We start from the raw sequence: 24,087 nt of genomic DNA, 5'->3' as shown, positions 1-24,087 counted from the left end.
ACATCTGTCTTATGATGAAATATAATTAAATTATTTTGGAAGACATTCTTGCAAGCAATTTACCAGGGACAAATCAGTATTATTTGTAGATAAAGCACAGTGTTAATCACCACTTCTGGATATCTTTTAAGTCTTCCCTTTTGTCAAGGAAAATCACCAAATGCAAATGCAACATATGAAGAACAATTTGGTAAGCCTACTTCCCAAACCATTCAGGTGATAGATGATCTAACATTGGAAGCAAAGTAAGTATCATTCCATTTCATTTTTGACAACCTATTTAGAGTATTTGCTGTTTGCCTTCCCTAAGAGAAGAATGTTATGGAGGAAGAGGCTGTGTTAGAGGAAACATGAGTTCACAAATCTTCCCCACTTCTTCAAAGCAAAAGTTTGTTAAAACTGAGAGGGGATATTTTGAATTTTCTGTTCCTCAGGATAACGACATTGTCACAAAATGCATGGCAAATTCAGCAGTTCCTGCAGCATCTAACGATGAAGGAATGGAACTGATATCATCTGTAAAAGACTTTGCAAAAGAGAAGAAGGCAATTCAAGCACAATATCCTCAGATTATTGCAGCTTATAATAAACACGAGGACAACAGATAGGATAGATGAAAATATTGCCACGTGCATAATAAATATTCCAAGAAGAAATGGTACTGGGCTTTACTTTCATGGTTGATTGACATATTTGTACATGGTGCCTGGGAGCCCAAGAAAGGAACAGGAGCTAGGACTACTCAGTTTGAATTCAAGAGAGAAGTTTTACAAGTATACCAAAAGAGAGATATATGAATCCCATAAAAGGAGCAGACAGATCTATCTGTCCTATCTAACTGTGTGTTCCAAGTGATTTAAGATATGTCACAAAATACTACATCTAGAAAACAGAAAAAGAGAAGATGGGTCAGTTTTTACAGCAAGCAGAAGTCCTCAGCACTTTGCATAAAATGTAGGATTGTGTCTAGAATGATTTTAAGTATACCACACATGTCAATAAATCCAAGAGTGTGAAGTAACTTTTGTTTGTTTTTATAAACTGATTTATAAGAATCATATTGTTCACATTTTGCATTAAAACCTGCTTAATAACAATACCAGTAATTGAATTTCAGTGCCAAAGAATTACATTTACAATATGTACCATGGTGCCTCGTGTCCATATGGACACAGTACGTTACAGACACACTAAAACAGAGAAATGTTATATAACAACTTGTATGCATTACTTAAATGTATGAGAAATCAGTAAATTCAAAATAAACAAAAATATCCAGTTCTGAAAAATTTGAGCACTTCAAGATGCACCTTCTAGACAATTCTCAACCTCTCAGCTTTCTCTCTTTTCTTAGTACTGGCTTGCCATCTGAGCTCTTTATGTTAATTCAAGTGTTCTCTTTTCTCTGAAGGTTTCTTTACTATTTTTATATGCAGCAGCATCTATCTTCTCCTCCTTACTTTGGTGCATTTTATATTTTCTCCTTTCATTGACAACAGTTAGCACCTCCCATGTTGTTCAAATGTTTCTGCTGGGTCTTATCCTTTTCTTCTGCTACCTTCACTATTTCATCTCCCAAAGTCTCATATACCTTTTATTATATTTTTTTCACCAATTTCAGTAAGCTGTAGTCTAATGCTCCTACTGAAACTCTCAAAATACTCTGTGTAGCCCTTTTTTTCCTTTCTTATCCTATTCCTATCTCCTTAATCTGCTGCCATTTCTTCAACTTCAGTCTGTATTTCATAACAAATTATGGCCAGAGTTAACATCTGCTCCTGGAAATGGTTTGCAGTTCAATAATTGGTTTCTAAATATGTCTTACCATTATACTGATGACCAGGGACATTAACTATCTGACAACAAATAATGTATGGTCAAAGTCAGTTTGGAACTGTAAAGAAGGGCACCAATATAGACAAGACTATCTACACATACAGTAAGAATGCCCTTAATTTATTAGATAATAAACTGCACGCTACTGGTACAAATTTGAGCTGCCAAAATCATTTGACTGTGTACATCACAATATTCTTTTAAGAAAATCTGAATATTTAGTGTACAGGAAATGCTGCAAAATAGTTCAAGTGCTATATCTCTGACAGAAGACAAAGGGTGTCAATAGGAATGACAGACATATAAAGCTATCAGGCATGTCCAACTGGGAACCGATAACATGTAGTGTTTCAAGGTTTCTCCTCCTTGTATATCTCGATGTTCTATCATCATTAATGTTACCAGACGCCAAGTTTGTTTTGTTTGCAGATGATAAAAACATGACAATAAGTAGCAAATAAAGTATAGTCTCAACAGACACGTTGACGGACTTTTCACGGACAGTAATACATGGTCTAGTCAGGCAGCAGTAGCCCACCGAGGCAGACGCAGCAACACGGAAGTAACCGCTTTTGAGTCATTTACGAGTTCCTAACCAGGGGAAAATTTTATTGTATCATCTGTGTGCTTTAATAGTTTAGTTTCTTGAGTTTCTGCATGTAAATTTAATATCTAACAGTCACAGTTGTCATGTTTTCATTTGCGTTGGAAAGTAAACCGATTTTGTGACATATTACAAGTTCCTAATCAGGGGTAAATTATTTAGTTTCACCTGAGTGCTTCGGTATTTAGGTTTTCAAATATCTGTGTATTACTATACACAGTTCATGCATTTCCATTGGGTCTAGAGTAGAGTTGCACAGCACATGCTGATAGTCCGTTTATCTGCATAGTTTAGTTTTCCACAGCCTTTAGTATGGACAAGGACTGTGATTGTTGTGTACGGATGCGAGTAGAGTTGGTGACACTTCGCTCTCAGCTTCAGGCCGTGATGGCTTTGGTTACACAGCTTGAGGCTACAGTGGATAGGCACCACCGTTGTGGGCCAGCTGTTTGGATCCAACGGACATCCAGCGTGTCAGAGTCCTCCGATTGGTCCTCACCGGTGGCCAACCCAGTTACTGCTCGCACTGAGGCTGAATCCCTCACCTGTGGTCGAGTGGGAGGTTGCCCCAGGGCAAAGTAGGCAGCAAAAGACTTCCCAGGTGGCCGCATGTAAGGCCTCCCCGGTTAGTCTGACAAACAAGTTCCAGGTGATGTCTGTGGCTGACACTGTCGCTGAGCCAGATGCTGTAACCTGTCCTGTTTCAGAGGAAACCACTCAGCCTGCAAGATCCGGGCAATTGCAGAGGGTGGGATTATTGGTAGTTGGGAGCTTCAACGTTAGGTGCATTATGGGGCCCGTTAGAGACTTGGCTGACAAGAAGGGTAAGAAAACCAATGTGCACTGTGTGTGCATACCGGATGGAATTCCAGATGTGGAAAGGGTCCTCCCGGATGCCATGAAGAGCACAGGATGCAGCCAACTGTAGGTGGTTGCTCACGTCAGTACCAATGATGTGTATCACTTTGGATCAGAAGAGATTCTCTCTGGTTTTAAGCTGCTAACAGAAGTGGTAAAGGCTGCCCATCTTGCTTGCAGGATGAAAGCAGAGCTGACCATTTGCAGCATAGTCGACAGGACCGATTGCGGACCTCTGGTACAGAGCTGAGTGGAGGGTCTGAATCAGAGGCTCAGACCATTCTGCGACCATATAGGCTGCAGATTCCTCAACTTGCGCCAAAGGGTGGTTGGGTTTCGGGTTCCGCTGAATAGGTCAGGTGTTCACTATATGCAGGAGGCAGCTACACGAGTAGCAGGGGATGTGTTGCATGGACTGGGCGGTTTTTTAGATTAGAGGGTCTTGGGAAAACACAAGAAGGGCATCAATCACAAAGGTGCTGGCTGAACACAGGAAGAATGTAGATACAGGAACCATTGGTGTAACAGTTGTAAATTGTCATAGCTGTGTTGGGAAAGCACCAGAGCTCCAAGCGCTAATAGAATGCACTGATGTTCAAATTATTATAGGCACTGAAAGCTGGCTAAAGCTGTATATAAGCTCAGCCAAAATTTTAGTGAAGAACCTAACAGTGTTCCGAAAGGATAGGCTAAACATGGTTGGCAGTGGTGTGTTCGTTGCTGTCAGAAGTACTTTAACTTGTCGCGAAATTGAAGCAGATACTTCCTGTGAGTTAATATGGGCAGAGGTCATTGTTGGCCTCCGGAATAAAATAATAATTGGATCCTTTTATGACCTCCCAATACAGATGATACAGTTGCTAAAAGGTTCAAAGAAAACTTGAGTTTGGTTTCAAACACATACCCGACTCGTACGATAATAGTTGGAGGTGACTTTAATTTACCTCGATATGTTGGCAAAAATAAATGTTTTATTCTGGAGGTACGCATAAAATATCATCCAAAATTGTGCTAAACGCATCCTCTGAAAATTATTTTGAGCAATTAGTTCATGGGCCCATGTGAATAGTAAACAGTTGTGAAAACACACTTGACCTCTTAGCAACAAATAATCCTGAGTTAATAACAAGCATCAAAACCGATTCAGGGATTAGTGAACACAGAGTTGTCGTAGCGAGATTGAATATTGTAATCCTCAAAAAATAAGCAAAAAATATACCTATTCAAAAAAGCAGACAAAAAAATCACTTGATACCTTCCTAAGAAACAATCTCCAGTCATTCCAAATTAATAATATAAGTGTAGACCAGATGTGGCTTAAATTCAAAGAAATAGTATCAGCAGCAATTGAGATTTATACCAAATAAATTAACAAACAACGGAGCTGATCCTTCTTGGTACACAAAACAGGTTAGAACACTGTTGCAGAAAAACGAAACAAACATGGCAAATTTAAACAGATGCAAAATCCCCAATATTGGCAATCTTTTACAAAAGCACAAAATTTACTGCTGACTTCAATGCGAAATGCCTCTAACAGTTTCGACAACGAAACTCTGTTTCGAAACTTTGCAGAAAATCCAAAGAGATTCTGGTTGTATGTGAAGTATGTCAGCAGCAAGAAACAATCAATGCCTTCTCTGCGCGATAGAAATGGAGATACTATCGAAGGCAGTACTGACAAAGCAGAGTTACTAAACACAGCGTTCCGAAATGCCTTCACAAAATAAGATGAAGTAAATATTCCAGAATTCGAATCGAGACCACCTGCCAACATGAGTAACGCAGAGGGAAATATCCTCTGAGTAGTGAAGCAACTCAAAACACTTAATAAAAGCAAGTTTTCTGGTCCAGATTGTATACCAATTAGGTTCCTTTTGGAGGATGCTGATGCATTAGCTCCATACTTAACAATCATTTACAACCGTACCCAAAGACTGGAAAGTTGCACAGGTCACATCAATATTCAAGAAAGGTAGTAGGAGTAATCCACTAAATTACAGGCCCATATCATTAACGCCGATATACAGCAGGATTTTAGAACATATATTGTGTTCGAACACTATAAATTACCTCAAAGAAAACAGTCTATTGACACAAAGTCAATATGCGTTTAGAAAACATCACTCCTGTGAAACCCAAGTAGCACTTTATTCACATGAAGTGTTGAGTGCTACTGACAAGGGATTTCAGATCGATTCCATATTTCTGGAAGGCTTTTGACACTGAACCACACAAGCGGCTCATAGTGAAATTGCGTGCTGGAATATCATCTCAGTTATGTGACTGGATTTGTGATTTCCTGTCAGAGAGGTCACAGTTCGTAGTAACTGATGGAAAGTCATCGAGTAAAACAGAAGTGATTTCTGGCGTTCCCCAAGGTAGTGATTAGGTCCTTTGCTGTTCCTTATCTATATTAATGATTTTGGAGACAATTTGAGCAGCCGTCTTCAGTTGTTTGCAGATGACGTTGTCGTTTATTGACTAATAAAGTCATCAGAAGATCAAAACAAATTGCAAAATGATTTAGAAAAAGATACCTGAATGGTGCGAAAAGTGGCAGTTGACCGTAAATTATGAAAAGTGTGAGGTCATCAACACGAGTGCTAAAAGGAACTCATTAAAATTTGGTTACATGATAAATCAGTCTAATATAAAAGCTGTAAATTCAACTAAATACCTAGGTATTACAATAATGAACAACTTAAATTGGAAGGAACACACAGAAAATATTGTGGGTAAGGATAACCGAAGACTGCGTTTTATTGGCAGGACACTTAGAAAATGTAACAGACCTACTAAGGAGACTGCGTAAACTACGCACGTCCATCCTCTTTTAGAATACCGCTGTGCGGTGTGGGATCCACAACAGATAGAACTGACGGAGTACATTGAAAAATTTTAAAGAAAGGCAGCACATTTTGTACTATCGCGAAATATGGGAGAGAGAGTAACAGAAATAATACAGGATTAGGGCTGGAAAACATGAAAAGAACGGTGTTTTTCGTTGTGATGGAATCTTCTCATGAAATTCCAATCACCAACTTTCTCCTCTGAATGCTAAAATATTTTGTTGACACTGACCTACATAGGGAGGAACGGTCACCACTATAAAATAAGGGATATCAGAGCTCGTACGGAAAAATATAGGTGTTCATTCTTTCCGCGCACTATACGAGATTGGAATAATACACAATTGTGAAGGTGGTTCGATGAACCCTCTGCCAGGCACTTGAATGTGATTTGCAGAGTATCCACGTAGATGTATATTGTTTCCAGGCAATTCTTTGACACTAAATTATGAAAAACACTCTATACACAATTCAGAAGTTGTAAAAGGTTTCCTGCGAGTATGTGCCTAAAATATGATGACAAGCAGATAGAAGAAGCTGTCACTATTAAATCCTTGGGATTGATGATAAAATCAACCAAGAGGAGAATAGCATAGAACTGCTGAAGCACATATACAAATCTTTATCTGCAACGCAAATGTTGTCAGGCATATGCGATATCAAAATAAAAAAGTAGTATATTTTCTATACATACTCCATAATGTCAGATGGGATTATTTTTTGGATTAACTCATCAAACTAACCCAAAATTTCTGGAGTCCAAAATCACATAATAATTATTCTTTGTGGTCTGAACTAAAAAATGTCCTGTTTGGAGAACTGTGGATGTGACCTGCTGCTTCTCAATGTATTTATTTGTTAATGAAATTTGTCATTAAAAATATTTCTGTTTTCCAAGTCAGCAGTTCAGTTCATGGTATCAGAATATATAGTCACTTACTTGGGTCCAGAAAGTTATCTGTTAGTCAGGAACAAACATTTTCAATAACTTCCCAGCAGCCATAAAAAGTTTAAGTACTAATGAAATTCAGTTTAAAAAGGGCCAAAAGCATTTATTGGTATCCAACACCCTTACTCCACTGATGAATTTCTTAGCAGAACCAACTGATGTGTATATGTATATGTTACTAGTAACAAAAAACCTTACGAGTTTTACATACAAACTGACTTCTGTACATAGTGCAATAATGCAATCATTGTAAACAGGTGTTTAAAATTATATTTCTATTTACAATATCCTAAGAACTAACATATGAATCTCAATGTATTGAACATTTAAATGTTTTGTGACAAGTTATTTATTACTTTCTAAATGAAAATATGTTTAAGATTTTTTGATTTATGCTACATCCATGAGGACCATTTTATTTGTTATCTACAGAAGGTACATCAGTACATCTGTTTTTGTTTGTAAATATTTATTGCATATTCTGGTTTTCTGATATGCTCTACATCCTGGAGGATCCCCTCACTGTGAATCTACTGCAATGAAAAGTACACCCAATCTAATTTAGTCCTCGGACACTCTCAGTCATTTCCATGTAAACAATCTTCTTCCATGATTCTTAAAACAAGCGTTGGCAATTTTTCCATGTACCAATCATGTGCATACCAAGTTTGGCTGAAACTGATCCAGGTATTTCAGTATTACGATTACATGCCACTAATTTTCTGCACTCAATTCAACCTGCACAAAAAGTGGTGCAAAGGGCCTCTTACCCTCACCGTATGTGTGTCCAGATACTAAATCACACTTTGAAGAGCCTATCAAAAACAACTTAAACTAATCCGTGATATAAATGTTCTCAAGCAACACACAAAATTCTACTTGATAGTTTGCAACATGAAACAGAGAATATTGGAAGAATAAATTCTGCAGGCAAAGGGACCCAGAAGAGAGGAGAATATACAGTGATCAGCCAGAATGTTACAACCACTGACCTGCTACCAACATAAACCCATAGAGGTGACAGCAGTGTCATCTGGCAAGGACTGACTGCTAGTCAGACACGCTCGGTACACACATCAGTGAGCGTGCTGCCGATGTGTGGAATTGGGAAGCCATGTGATCTGCTTCAGTTGACCGAGGGCAGATTGTGATGGTCTTGCTGTACAGTAAAACCGAGTCCACACATCGTAGGGTCGGGCAGTCACCTCTCATTACAGACGTCATGTCATAGGCTGGGCAAACTGGTAAAACAGAACAGGTGGTGCACTGTCTGGTGTTAGTTCTACATCAGTCTTTAATGCTGGGCAGAGTACAAGTGTGTCTGAACACACAGTGCACTGAAAACTCCTCAGACGATGGGCCTCCACAGCTGACAACCTGTGCACATGCCTATGTTAACACTATGACATCAGCAACTATGACTGAAATGGGCACATGACCATCAGCATTGGACGTTGGTGCAGAGCTTTCTTTGTCATGCTGATGGAAGAGCATTAATCCATTGTATTCCAGGGGTGGAGTCAAGGTGACCGAAGGTCCATTATGCTCTGGGGAACATTCACATGGCCATCCATGGATCCAGTGGAGCTTTGCAAGGCACCGTGACAACCAAGGAGTATTGTATACTTCCTGGAAACCGTGTACACCCCTTCCTGACAATCATGTTTCCCGATGGCAGCAGCATTTTTCAACAAGATAATGCACCATGTCACAAGGCCAGGAGTGTGATGAAGTGGTCTGTGGACCACAGTGGTGAGTTCCAATTGAGTACTGGGGCCCCAACTTGCTAGATCTGAACTCGACTGAACACATCTGGGCTGTGATTGAACATGATGTCAGAGCTCATTGTCTCCTCCCCGGAATTTACAAGAATTAGGCGACTTGTGTGAGCAGACATGGGGCCAGCTCCCTCCGGTGACTTACCAAGGCCTTAGGGCTTCCACGCCACGATGCATCACCGCTGTTATCCATGCAAAAGGTGGAGATACTGGCTATTAGGTACCTGGCCATAATGTTCTGACTGATCAGTGTATGTCCTTGTGTTGGCCTGTAGACCATCAAATTTGAATATCAGCAGGAAGTCTCACTTAAGAACCAAAAAGAAAGAAAGAACAGATTGTCAGTCCCAGGACAGAAAAAAATACATTTACAACAGGAATAAAACTAATTGTTTTTCTTACATGTGTATAAAAAAAACTATCACAAGTGCAACAACCTAATGGATGACAAAGATGAATGTTTAATGTGCCAGATAAAGCTGGATGAAAGACTACTATAGTAACATAGTTGGAAATATGGAAGCGTCCAATCCCGCCCATCTGCTTTGACCCATGACGTCAGAAATATGGCTGAAATGACCATAAACCACGATTCCAATATGGCGCATATAAAGTCGGTACGTACACATTATGAGGACGAAAATACATCGAGAAACAAACACACACACTTTCCACAAAAAGCCTAATGACACTAACGGGACAAGCGTGGGAAATGGGGTGTTTTTGGGTGGGGGCAAACTAAATATAAACAAATTTAGACACCCACCCCCCATACAAAACCACACAAAATGACGAAAAAAACTGACATCACAAAACTCCCCAAATACCACTAAACACAATATCATCTGGAATCGGACACTTCCCTTGACCTATATAGCTCAACAGCAGCTCCCAATCCCATAAATTAGGGTTAAACACTTCCCTTTGCCTATATAGCTCAAAAACATCTCCCGATACTGATATCAACATACACAGCCACACACTGGGATTGAACACTTCCGTTGACCTGCGCACTGTTAATTTTATCCGTCATATCCATTCCTGAACAAAAACAACAATTGATTAATTTTACTAAAATTACCACATGATGTACAGCGAACAACACTAAATTAACCTTCACACAAAATCGTTAACTCACTGAAACGAATTCCACTACAAAACACAGCCGACACTCGAACAATTCTGGATAATGAGCAAAAGCAAACTGAGCCCATTACACTACACAAACGAAAACCCTGAACATACCACCAGAGAGCACAAAAAACCACAACACGACGACATCTACAAACACGCCACACTCACAAACCAAACTCCGCATCGTCATGACGTCACACACGACAACACCCTTACGTCACGGGTCAAAGCCGACGCTTGGGATCGGACGCTTCTGTCGACCCACGTAGTTTTAACCTCTGCACAAGTTAATTACTGTTGGCACCAACAAAGTTAAAAATAATCACTCTCAATTTATCAGAAATATTAGACACAGAAGTGCTGTCCTTGAAACAGTGGTCCTCAATACAGTCTTTTTACTTAAAATATGTACAACAATAAGCTATATACACCTTTGCTTTGCAATTTACAGCTAAAACAGTAAAACTGTATCATGGTACATTGTTCATAATACACTGAAATGAGCACAGCAAATTCATGAAAAATACCACCATCAATAAATAAGCTATATGGAGTTTTATAAATCATTCTGTAGCATTAAGAAAATTTGAAGACAGTGTTCAGAAAAACTCTCAGCCTCACTTACAGATTGCAACACTAATTACATAATTTTGGTACAACTTTCAACAGGTTTTCTGTGAAACTGTAACCAATTCCATGCAATAGTCAGTTGTTGCTGGCTGTCTGAATACGATCCAATGTACGAGGTCTCAGAAATGGAAAGATTTACGAAAAGAAATTTACATTTTCATTATCAGCCTCAGACTTTTCAAATCACCTTCATATAATAGAATGTTGATGATGTAGTAACTTAATTGCTATGAAGTATTAAACAGTAAGAGACATCTGTAGTTTTGTCATCCGGCAAAACAACATGTCAGAAAAAAATGTTCAGGCATACATTTATACTCCACAGATTCGTGCATTTACTTTACTGAGGACCTCAACTTTCAGTCAAATGTGATTGGTTTTTCCAGTAATACATAACACTGTCCCAAACATATGGAAATCTGAATCAGCACCTGAATTGGGAACTGGGAAATACGGAAGTGTCCGATCCCACCCGTCTGCTTTGACCCATGACGTCACAAATATAGCGGAAACAAACACAAACACACACACTTTGCACAAGAAGACTAATGACACTAACGGGACAAGCGCGGGAAATGGGGTGTTTTGGGTGGGGGGCAAACTAAATATAAACAAATTTAGACGCCTTGCGTAGCTACAACGTGTAAGTGAAGACAGTCATGCATGAATACCCACCCACCTCCCCAGGGGTCGTAACCCCTGCAACCCATAGAAGATAAAGATGCTTCAGTAGCTGATTAGTGTTTTTTGTCTTTTTTAAAAAAAAAAAAAAAAAAAAAAAAAAACCCTCACAGGATAGAACGAACAGATCAGAAAGATAAATATAATAAACTAAAACAGAAATTCGAGGAAACAGATAATTAAAATAAGTAATAAGTGTTTTAAAATTAAAAAAAAAAAAATCTCACGAGATAGAACGAACAGATCAGAAAAATAAATAAAATAAGATAAAACAGAACTGGAGACAGCCACACTCAAACCAATCTCTGCGCCGTCATGACGTCACACACGACAACACCCTTACGTCACGTGTCAAAGCCGACGCGTGGGATCAGACGCTTCTGTCGACCCGGGAACTGGCACACGCATAATAACACAACTTTTCTTCTTGAATATAGCAAATGGGATCCATCATATCTACTGGCAATTACAATGTTTCAAAAATATCTACTAGCAACAGCAATAATTCAAGAACCAATACTTGAGTTAGAAGTGTAGGTATATAGCAGCACTCTACACATCATTCTCATAGGGAGCACGAACACAAGATTCAACTATTTATAGCATGCAAAGAGGCATTTAAGCAGTCATTCTTCCCTAGCACCATACACAAGTAGTAGAAAGGGAAGAGAACCTCATGTCTGGTACAATGAGAAGTACCGCCTGCTATACACTACAAAGTGATTAGCTGAGTACGGATGAAGCTGTCCATGGACCATTCATTATTCATCTGTGCCTAATTAGTTGTCTTCCCAAAATTTTGTTTACAGTGAAGAAATTTATTTGTAGCAGTATTTTATAGAATGTTTTCATAAATGGACGAAAGCTATAAATATCAATACCTCAGCAAAACACAAAGCAACTAGAAAGTATAGATTGCCATTACCACAGCAATGCAGACAAAAGTACACCTGCACACCAGCTGCACTGCACTCTGAGGCACCTTCTACACTGCAGGCAACTACATACTTGAACTTCTGAGTGAAAGAAAGATTACAGTATGTTTTATCCACAACACCACCACTATCAACAGAGCACAAGGTCTGAAAACTGACCTTGCCCTTTTTCAAAACATTCATCCTACAACAAACATTTGGCAATTTAGGAAAATATGAGAACCCTAAATGTGACTGGCAGGGTTGTAATTTGGATGTCACTTTCCCCAGAAGCTAGCCCCCCAATTACAATGACGCCTTGCTTTGTGAGAGTGATTTAGAGCACTCTACAGTTTGAAAACAAAGTGGACTCTCACATACACAACTAAATTAATTCATAAATTTTCATTCTTCTCTTGCTCACACACAGTGGCAACCACATCAACAACCAGGGTTGTGACCTAGACTATGACAGTTTTTTCCCACTCCACCTCCCCCCCTGAAAAAAAAGAGAAAAGAAATTGCACATTAAATATGAAAATTTTAAGGTGAAGGGGGCTGCACTACGTAACCCACACTGTGTTGAGCACAATTTTACACACTCACAAAGTATTATCTTGACCCCATCACAAGCAATCTCTGCCCCACCGCTGCCACTGACAGGAAGGTTACAAAATTACATATTGCATTTATTAATCTTCATGAAATTGATTAACACACAATGTAACCAGCTATCTGTGCAGAGGCCCTCTTTATCTGCTCATAACAGGAGGGTGTGTTTCCAGTGAGCACACCAGTATGTACAGTTTCCAAACACTTATGACCATACACTTACGGTCCACATAAAACAAATTCATTACATCTTGTCTTTATAGTCTAACTACAAGAAACTTGCTTACATTCTTTCTCAGTTCTCAAAGAGAATGATTTATTTGAGATTCACATAAAATAAAGACTATGTCTCTCAAAAACTGCATTGTAGAATAACAGCACAAAAGTGGTTCTTTATATAATCTGGCTTCTATTTGTGTTGATGGAATTCCTTTTAGTATTACTGCTACTAAACTTGGACATAAGCACAGAAAATTATGTCTGTTAGGATTGGTCAAAAGAAATTCAAAATTTCTTGACAAGAATTCCTCCTTTTACACTACTTGTGATAAAATTGGTACAATATATTTCCTCTCAGCACAGCAAGGATTCTGTCAAAGGGCATACTTCAATAATTTTTCCTATGCTGGTTGATAAAGGCATTAGTAGGGCACCCACTACCTTGGACCTTTGGCAGCCTATGGATCAATAGTCTTTCAACAAAGCATGCAATTATCATACGAATTCTGATCGATTTTGACAGTTTCTTGTTAAATATTACTGCGAGGTACTTGGAAGACTAGAACTGACAATTACATGTGGCAGTATGGTATGAAATATGAACGGAAGCACGAAATTTAATATGTGCGCCTACTCAAGGCCTACAGAACGTCCCAAATCACAAGGTTACACCAAAGCACAGGACTAACAAAAATGCATTTGGGCATTTTCCTTTAGATGCTACAAATTATAGCAGACAGTGAGGATACACAGATTGTGGTTTACATTTTCCGTAAGTATAACTGTGATCTTTAGTTAAGGTGTAGAAAGGATTAGTGTACGGTTTTAAAATAAATCCGCATTGAAAAATATGACGCTGTAATATCTTTCAGATTAGTTTTTAGAGGTTACAGTGTGGTATTGGACCCCCTCTGAAATCTTGCTTGTAGTTACAGGCCGATCTACAACAAACATTTCGCCGTTTTTCATTGCCAGAACGGTTTGAGACTTCGACAAAGCGTTAACGCACTCCATACACACACAATGAACATCCCTTCTAGAGCGTTTTTAAACCAGACGCAAAAATTGCTACACTCACAACTTTTATCATATTATTAGAGCTCTCTGAAGTGTACACTTCCGAAATTCAACAAATACAGTTTACAGCATAGTAGACCTTTTAATTGCGGTACATTAATTACCGTTTTTCAGGCTTACGTTGCATTTAAATTCATTTAACTTTCAGTTAAAACTGATTGGCTTTTCCAATAAAATGTCAGTCACGGCCATATGGGACACGCAGTTCAACAACAGTTAATCTGAGAACGTGACGTCATACAATGTGACGCTACGTTCTAGGATACACGTTCTCCCTTTCGTTCTGTCAAAGATCTTCTACAGAAGATAATTCGTGAAAAGGAAGCGAAGTGGCAACGTGTAGTCACAGTCGCGATACTGCGCCTCGATTTTGTTACTTAATGCGACAACAGCGCGCCAAGCGACCAGAAAGAAAACTGTTGCGTTCGGCACGATCGTGAAAGCGAATATTAGTTATTTATTTTGGATTGTACTGTGCTATTTACAAATGGAAACGTAACGTAGCGCAGTAAATTGCAGCAACAACAAGAAGAAGATAGCACATCTCTCGTTTTTAGGTTTCCTAAGGACCCTGAGAGGGAGATCATGTTACTAAACTGCATCGTCAGGATTCGCTTGCAAACTACACGTACATTAATGATTAATGCTGCGTTCTAGGAGCAGAAAATGAATAGCAGACGAGAACATCTTATGAAAAAAGACCCTGTTTTTTTAAATAATGGTAAGTTTTGTCCACTACAGTCGATCAAAACGAGTTTATAAATGCAGACAATAATAAACTAGTGTGGAATGCAGTTAACCACACTTTTTGTCATTCCAGATAAGCCACTTCACCTGACACTGAAGAGAAAAATGCCACAAAGGTATGACAATCCGTCTAAAGCTGTATAACTCTCCTATGGCACTGAGGCAGCCGGTTCAACTCTCTATATATCAGTGCCAGATTTATCTGAATCGTCAACACTGACCTGCTTCGACGATGAGGTAGTAAAATTAATTTCAATTATTAGTGTCTAGAAAAAGCGTGTGGAATATCATAATCTGCAGATCACTAGACGTCGCGCAAACTGCTATGGGACAAGGAAAGTACCTATCATTTTAAGTACAGACAACAAAGGAAATTATCAGGAGGACCAAGTGAAGGAGGATAAATAAATTTTGAAGACTATAGGATCCCAATATTTTAAAAAAAAGATGCCCTTGACTTGTTGCTAAGCCAGACTGCCATGCCGTCTACAAGATGGAAAGACAAAAATATGTTGTTTGCTCTAAATTTATTATATTACAGTGCTCAGGCATACACGTTTGGTCAAAATGTTTTATGTTTGCGTCAGTGTATACATTACAGAGGTATGTGGAAGGCATACAAATAAAATGAATAAATTTGAGATAAGTGACAATATGTTCCACCTTTTAAACCAGAAGGTACAGAATTTCCCCGATACTGAAAAACTAGTGCATATGTCATTGGATGAAGTCTCTAATGGCTAATTTAACATATGACAGCACTTCTGGCAGTGTTTCTGGTTTGAGGACTTGGGTTTTACACTAACAGTATGTTTCTCCCACTATTTGGCAGTTGCTCGTCCCACTTAAAGCTGAAGGTCGTACTTGTGACAACCATCGACAATGACTAAAAAGCAATAGGTCTACGGAAGACAAATGCGGCGTCGATCCCTTTTGCATGTAGAGATACATGTCTGTGCTTCTTATGAGAGAATCTATGTGTTTATATTCCGTTTATATCAACTTGGTAAGAAGCAGTTCTATCCAATGTCACAAGTGATTTTTCACGAATGTGTCGTAACTTGTCACTGTTTTCGTGATTTTTATCCCAACTTGCGCTTATCTTAGAATCATTTTTAGAAACATCTATGTCTTCTGATATTGCACAAAGGCTTGGAGGCAAAAAAATAATTCAAGTATTTCGTAAACCACGTAGGAAAGGGCTGAAAAACGAACATTATGCTTACAACACATCCGAAGTTCTTCTTTCTCGCCGCTTAGAGCGTTAGTGTAGCTCCAGCTGTCAAACGGTAACAGCTTTTAGAGCACTGAGTGTCGAGACTGTTATGTTAGACCGTGGTAAAACTGTTGAGTTCGGCTCGATCGTGTAAGCGTGTAGTTGTTGTTTATTTTGGTGTCTACAATGGTTTTTACAAACGGGAGTGTCTGAAGCGCAATAAATTGCAGCAACAAAAAGAAGACAACACCACATCTGTCTTTTTTTATATTTCCTAAGGATCATAAGAAGTATACACCATTATATTACTAAACTATATTGCCAGGATTTGCTCGCAAACTACAAGTACATTAATGAATAATGTTTCGTTTCAGGAGCAGAAAATAGCTAGTGAATAGCAGACGAGAACATCTTATGAGAAAAGATCCTGTTTATCTTTATAATAATGTTAAGTTTTGTTCGCCATGCTTCGAGCCAAACCAATTCATGAATGCAGACAATAATAAGCTCGTGTGGAATGCAGTACCCATAGTGTTTGACACCCTAAATAAGACACCTCTGCCGTTGAAGAGGAAATTGCCACAAAGGTTCGACAATACGTCTAAAGCTGTAAAACAATCCTATGACACAGAAGCAGCCAGTTCAACTCTCCATTTACAAGTGCCCGATCTATGTGAATCGTCAACACAGATCTGCTTTGATGATGAAGTGGTTATATCAAGTGCAGTTATTCGTGTCTTGCAAGAGCCTGTAAAATATCAGAATATGCAGATCGCTAGTCTTCATGCAAAACTATTACGGGACAAGGAAAGTACAGACAGCAACAAAAGATACAATGTTAATGGCTTATTGGTTTGTGTTAACGTCTGTTTTTTGAATATTTTTGGTTTTCTTTCTTTTTTTTTTTTGTTTGTATCCTCTGTGTGCGTTATTGTCATCCTGCCATTTAGTGCAAGCTGTTACACATTTAAATAACCTCTGTACAAACCGACTTATAACAAAATTTCATTTACTGTGCCTGATCACAGGTTATGAGCCTAGGTATGTAAGTCTGTTTTTCATTGCAGTGGCATAGATTTTTGGTGATATCAAACAGCAAATTTGACATTACCGGTGTAGTTTTGGTATGGGACAACACTCTACACATCAGTTTTCGAATTTGTGTGAAGGGGACAATTGGGTGGTACAAAAATTCCAAATGGAACCGATATTCAGAAGAAAATGCTTTCTAGATATTGTCAATGGCATAGCTATTAGTCCTCTGAAAGAGACAGAAGCTGAGGAAAAATATGGCTGAAAAACGACGCAACAGCATAGAAACTCATTGTGACACAGTTGGGGGGTAGCGCCACTAACTCATCTACTTTCATGTACTACGTCAACTGGCATTTGGGCTAAACTGAGGACTGTGTGCCAGAACGAGATTCGAAATCAGGAACTTTGCCTTTCGTGAGCGAGTGCTCTTGCATCTGAGTTACCGAAGCACGACTCACACCCCGTCCCGACAGCTCTACTTCTGCCAGTACCTCGTCTCCTCTTGTGCCATATTCCTGACTGTGTCAGTGTCGTGCGGTAGCGTTCTCGCTTCCCACGCCCGGGTTCGATTCCCGGCGGGGTCAGAGATTTTCTCTGCCTCGTGATGGCTGGGTGTTGTGTGCTGTCCTTAGGTTAGTTAGGTTTAACTAGTTCTAAGTTCTAGGGGACTTATGACCACAGCAGTTGAGTCCCATAGTGCTCAGAGCCATTTTTTTTGTGTCAGTGTTTTTGCCAAGTATTACTACGACAAGGTCATCTGTGTATCCTTGGCAGAAGCATTGTCTGGAATTTAGTTCCTCAATGACTTCATTCGCCACTAGATTCCACAATAGAGGAGACAAAACTCCTCCTTGTGGGCAGCCTCTAGTGGTCTTAATTACCATCTTTTCATTCATCATGGTAGTCTCTATCTTCCTTCCACTAAGCATGGCTCTGGTCCACCTACATATAGTGGTCCCCAGGTCGTGCACCTCTGCTGCCCTTACCATGGAATCGAAGGTCGTGTTACTAAAGGCCCCCTCGATATCCAGGAAGATGCAGAGGGCTATTTCTTGGAAGTGAAGTGCTTTTTCTACCTTCCCAACGAGTTGGGGAGCTGTCTCACTTGATTTATCTGGTTGGTATGCGTGTTTTTTCAGGTGTAAAGGGACCCTACTTAGCCACTCCCCAACGTATACATTAACCAGTTTTTCCAATGTTTTGAGAATGAAGGAGGACAGTCTGATTGGTCTCATATCCTTGGCCTTGGTATGATCAATTCTCCCTGGCTTTGGAATGAAGACAACCTTGATTGCCCTCCAAACATTGGGAATGATTCCTACTGCTAAGCTAACGCTAAATAGCATGCATAGGATTCTTATAAGCTTTCCTCCTACATGTTGCAGGAGAGCTGGAAAAACTCCATCTGAGACAGGTGACTTGAACGGCTGAAATGTTCCCGCTGTCCACAGGATTTTGTTGAAGTTCACATACTCCTTGGCTGATTCCCAGTTCTCTCTTCGAGTGTCTGAGAACCATTGTCTCTCTGGGGTCACATACTGGTCTGTGTTATCCAGCAGAGAATATTGAGGAAAGTGAGTTTTGAGGAGCGATTCCAGTGTCTCATGTGCTGTCTTTGTATATTCCCCATACTCCTTCCTCAATGTACCTCCTGGATTAGTTGGAACTCCAGTGAGAATCTTGTGAAGTCTGGCTTGTGCAGCCATGCCTTCCACTTCCTCCCAGAATGCCTTCCAGGATGCCTCCTTTGCTTGTCTTATTGCAAGATTGTAACTGACAAGGGCCTCATGATATTTAGCCCATTGTCCTTTACGTCTCACAATATTAAACAGTCTCTGTACCTGTTTTCTTTCCGTTTCCAGTTTGTTATTCCACCAAGGAACACTCCTATTTGTGCATTTCCTGGTGACTGTGCAGTTGTCCTGATATGAGGTCACTATGGCAGAGGTAACAGCCTTTGCTACTTCCTCAAATTCTACTGGATTCCTTATCGTGGTTTTAATTTCTGATAAGCCTGAGTCAAGGTCCCTCCTAAATGTCTCCCAGTCTGATTTCCTGGGATTTCTATAAGTAATGATCTGTCTGATTCCCATTTCAACCTGAATTTAATGTACATGTGGTCCGATGAGGATGGCTCCAACACCACATGCCATTGTTTGGCGTAGCTACCCATCGTCATGGAACCAAATGTTATGTCAATTTATTTCCCCTATTCAGGACCTCTAAGTTGTTAGCTAAGAGTAATTCAAGAAGGTACTCACCTCTACTGTTGGTGTCGTTGCTGCCTCACACTAGGTTGTGGGCATTGGCGTTGCACCCCACCAGCAGTTGGTCACCTTGCCGATGGCAAGTCTCTACCAGTCTCCTCACCTCCAAGGGAGGAGGAGAACTGTCTTCGTAACAAAGGTGTGCTGAGGCCAAGACAATTTTCCTCGTGATACCTTCCTCACATTGCTGCAATTTGATGGTCACTAAGTCCCTCGAGCAGAAATCCATCATTTGCATGAAAGAAATGCCGTTTCTAACATAGATGCATGTTCTGGAGTTTCTTAGATTCCTAGCATAGATCAGCTTACCTCCAATGCCTCTGAGGCCTGATACACCCCCTTTGTATACCTCTGTATAAATAGGGTTCTCGTATCAGGGACATGTCCACTTCCTGTCTCCCCAGGCAGTGGCTCAGGGCAGCAGAGGCCCCTTTACTGTGCTGCAGATTAATCTGCAGCACCTTCAGGCTCTGTCTTAGTGCCATCTTTGAGATCTTTGAGAACCCTGACAGTGACCTGCGAGAACCCTAAAAACAGTTTCAGGTCGTGCTCCCGCATCGCCTTCAGGGACTTCTCACTGACCTCCACCACCAGGGTTCGTCCTTCCAGAGCAACCTTCTGGTTAATCACTCTCCAGGCTTCTGTCGGGACTTTTGGGTTCTGGGCCCCTGTTTTCTCGAACAGAGTCTTGGGAGAGACTTCCTTAAGGATCTTGGGTACCCATAATGATATCTTTGCGGTCTTAAGAAGCTCTGCTGCCGTCTTGACCAGTAGCTTCACATCTTCCCATGGGGATATCATGGGCACCTTGTCCTTGAGTCATTCTACTGTGTGCAGCCATTCTACTGTGTGCAGCCATTCTACTGTGTGCAGACCAACTTTATCTTTTTCTGTAGTCATGTCCATGCTGGTCCCATGAGATTTGGGGATCTAAAAGGTCCACACCACAAATACCTCACGCAATTTAGATAGACCCTCCTGAAGGTGGGACCTGGGCCAGCGTCCCCCCCCCCCCCCCCCCCCCCAATCTTTTCAAAGAGGGCCATCTGTACTAGTTCCTCCCACGGCAAGGTAATGGCCACCAGTGGATAACCTTCCTGAATAACTGCCATCCTAAAAACCGAGACTGCAGTACTATAGGTCTGTTTACCTATTTCTTGCCTCGGTTTTTTCTGGACTCGCTTATCGAGGGAGGAGGGAGTCTTTGACTACTCCCTTATCCGCTTACTACCTGTCTTTGACATTGTGGGGGTCTGCGTGTCCCCTTCAACCAGACACAGTTTTTTTCCTGGGGGGCTTGGGTAATAGTCCTTTTACTTCCCTCCACTTGTGTTTAGGAAGCCATTCTTTTCCTTCCTTTTCCCTCAGTTCCCTGAGTAGCTTCCTCCTTTGGGCCCCAGACAAGCCTTTGATTTTAATCTGGTCTAGATTCTCAGTTACGGTTCCCACTTCTGGCTCAGGTCTAGACCCTGATTCAGTAGTGGAAATGCCTTCCTTCGGTTCAGTCCCCGATATTAGGGTATTTGAGGTCTCAATTCGCCCCTGAATTTCTTTTTCTTTTTCTGTAGTTGTGTCCATGTTGGTTCCACGAGATTTGGGGATCTAGAAGGTCCAAACCACGAATACCCCACGTGGTGTAATGCTAATTACTCAGGGGGGTCGCCCAGTATCCCTGAGGCTCCATTTGCGATACATCTTCCCATGTGCCATGTACCCCTCAGCATGGATCGCATCACACCTCGGGTTGGGTCAGCGAATAGGGTAGGCCTAGGAGTGGATAGGGAAGATGGGGCGTTGTGGGACACTCTTAGTCCGATCCATCGGCTGAGGCCTTTCCGGCAGTAGGTCCTCTACCTTCGGCATAGCCCTCAGCTTCCCGCAGATACGCAAGCCTCTCCACCCGTCAAGGTGGTGTACCCCGGAGAGGAAATATACCAATAGTTGTTGAAAAGTATTTTTCGAGCCCCTCATTATTTCACAGAGAGAGTGACAGTCTTAAAGGTTCCTGTGACTAGCATTATTCTTCGGAGAAGAAATTAGTAGAGATTCCAGAAGCTGGCTATCCAGAGAAGACCGGCTGTGTATTCCCAAGTAAGTCAACACCTGTAAGAGAAGTGGGCAGGTTGCGGTCCAACTTCACACATTCTTGTCGTCGAAAACGTTAGACAATATCTGAAAGGCAGATGACAACTCATGTGCCTGTGATAGAAACAGGTACAATTTGTTATGGTGAAGAGAACAGATAAAATTTCAGAATCAGAGGGGCAGAAAGAAGAAATGAGGATAGTGGCTGTGGAACAAAATAGAATTCAGCTTAGAGAAGAACAAGACAGAGAAATAAGAGAAGTTTCCTTTGAGGATGCAGAGGAAAATATAGGTGATGAGGAAGAGAGGATGTACAATCACAGACCTAGAAGGAATGTTCAATGCCTGAATTACTTAGAGGATTAGGAGTTGTGCCTGTTGACTGTAGTGAATGATGATGATCCCAGCACCTTCACCAAAACAGTGTATTGTAGTGAAGCTGAAAATTTGGAAAATGATGTAGTAAGAGAGCTGCAAGCCATAGAAGAAAATAATGTATGGGATTTTGTATGTAAGCCAAATACTTGTAATATTATTGATACAAAGTGAGTTATTAGACATCAAAGAGATGAAAATGGTAATGTTGTTGCTTATAAATCTTGGCTTGTAGCCAGCAAAGATTGACTTATTCAGAACTATGTAGTTCAGTGGCAAGATGAACGTCAGTGACACTTTTTCTCTTTTTTTCCTTTTTGTGATAAGAATAGCTTTCCCACCTATCAACTGCATGTTTGTAGTGCTTTCCTCTATGGGGAGATAGTTGCAGACTTTTATGTTAAATAACCAGCTGGTTTTTCCAGTAAAATGAATGGCAAATTTTGTGAACGTAGAAAGGCTCTGCATTGTTTAATGGGCTCACCCAAAATTGGAATGCTAAATTCCACACAGAAATAACTGGCTTAAGGTTTGTAAGAAGTGATTTTGAGTACTGTTTTTATTTGAAGACAGAAAATAGCCATAAAACATACTAACTTGTTTGCATTGATGATCTGCTGATAACTTCAACTTCCCAGAGCGAAACTGACAATTTAAAGAAATTATTAAGTGATTAATTTAAAATGAAGGATTTAGGTCTGATTAGGAAATACTTGGGAATGAATATTGGTCGAAATTTAAAAGAGATTATTATTACCTATTTTGGAAAAGTATTGAAAGTCTTCCATATGTCTGAATGTAATTCTGTTTCAACTCCCATGGTGGAAAATTTTGATCACAGAGTTTTAAAAAGAGAAAAATTTGAAAATGAATACAATGAGAAAAGATGTAGAAAATTGATGGTGTCACTGATGTATGCCATGTTAGGTTTCAGACAAGATATTTGTGTAGCATAAGCCAACATTCAGGGGATTATGGAAAAGGCAAAAGAATCCCAGAAAGATTAGATTAGATTAGTACTTGTTCCATATATCATGAATACGACACTTTGTAATGATGTGGAACATGTCAGGTTAATAAAAGGTGTATATACAAGATATTACATTAGACAAAATATTACATAACGCTCAATTTTTTTAATTTTTTTAATTTAATTTTATTTATTTTTTTTTTTTTTTTGTGGAGGTTGGGAAATTACCCACTTACTATATCCAAAAATTCATCTAATGAATAGAAGGAGTTGCCATTAAGAAATTCTTTTAATTTCCTTTTAAATGCTATATGGCTATTTGTCAGACTTTTGATGCTATTGGGTAAGTGACCAAAGACTTTTGTGGCAGCATAAATTACCCCCTTCTGAGCGAAAGTTAGATTTAACCTTGAGTAGTGAAGATCATCCTTTCTCCTAGTGTTGTACCCATGTACACTGCTGTTACTTTTGAATACGTTTGGACTGTTAATAACAAATTTCATAAGTGAATATATATATATATATATATATATATATATATATATATATATATATATATATATATATATATATATTGTGAGGCTACAGTGAAGTTTACTAGCTCTTTAAATAAGTGTCTGCAGGATGATCTTGGATGAGCTCCAGCAATTATTCTGATTACACGCTTTTGTGCAATGAACACTCTTTTACTCAGTGATGAGTTACCCCAGAATATGATGCCATACGAAAGCAGAGAATGAAAATAGGCGTGGTAAGGTAATTTACTCAGATGTATATCGCCAAAATTTGCAATGACCCTAATAGCATAAGTAGCTGAACTCAAACGTTTAAGCAGATCCTCAGTGTATTTTTTCCACTTCAACCCCTCATCAGTGCATACACCTAGAAATTTTGAATATTCCACCTTAGCTACCGATTTCTGATCGACATCTGTATTTATTAATGGGGTCATTCCATTTACTGTGTGGAACTGTATATACTGTGTTTTGTCAAAGTTTAATGAGAGCCCATTTGCAGAGAACCACTTAATAATTTTCTGAAAAACATCTTTTACAATTTCACCAGGTCTGACAGCTATACTCGTATCATCGGCAAAAAGTACCAGCTTTGCATCTTCGTGAATATAGAATGGCAAGTCATATATATATATATATATATATTAAGAACAGCAGAGGACCCAAGACCGAACCTTGCGGCACCCCATTCTTAATTGTTCCCCAGTCTGAGAAATCACCAGTTTTTTGCATA

The 24,087-nt window shown here is 39.8% G+C and overlaps 1 protein-coding gene across 2 annotated transcripts in view; it reads right to left on the bottom strand.

Moving 5' to 3' along the window:
* LOC126427372 (histone-lysine N-methyltransferase eggless-like) overlaps positions 1 to 14,385 on the bottom strand; it is a 377,652-nt gene extending 363,267 nt beyond the window's left edge. For both annotated transcript variants that reach the window (XM_050089720.1, XM_050089721.1), the window contains exons 1-2: positions 14,249 to 14,385; positions 9,023 to 9,185 (exon numbers count right to left, since the gene is read on the bottom strand). The gene's annotated coding sequence lies outside the window, so the exon portion shown is untranslated. The remainder of the gene's footprint in view (positions 1 to 9,022; positions 9,186 to 14,248) is intronic.
* Positions 14,386 to 24,087: the final 9,702 nt, after the last annotated feature.

Source organism: Schistocerca serialis, chromosome 11 (assembly GCF_023864345.2).
Source record: "Schistocerca serialis cubense isolate TAMUIC-IGC-003099 chromosome 11, iqSchSeri2.2, whole genome shotgun sequence".
Taxonomy (NCBI): domain Eukaryota; kingdom Metazoa; phylum Arthropoda; class Insecta; order Orthoptera; family Acrididae; genus Schistocerca; species Schistocerca serialis.
This window is presented reverse-complemented; position numbering and strand designations above follow the sequence as displayed.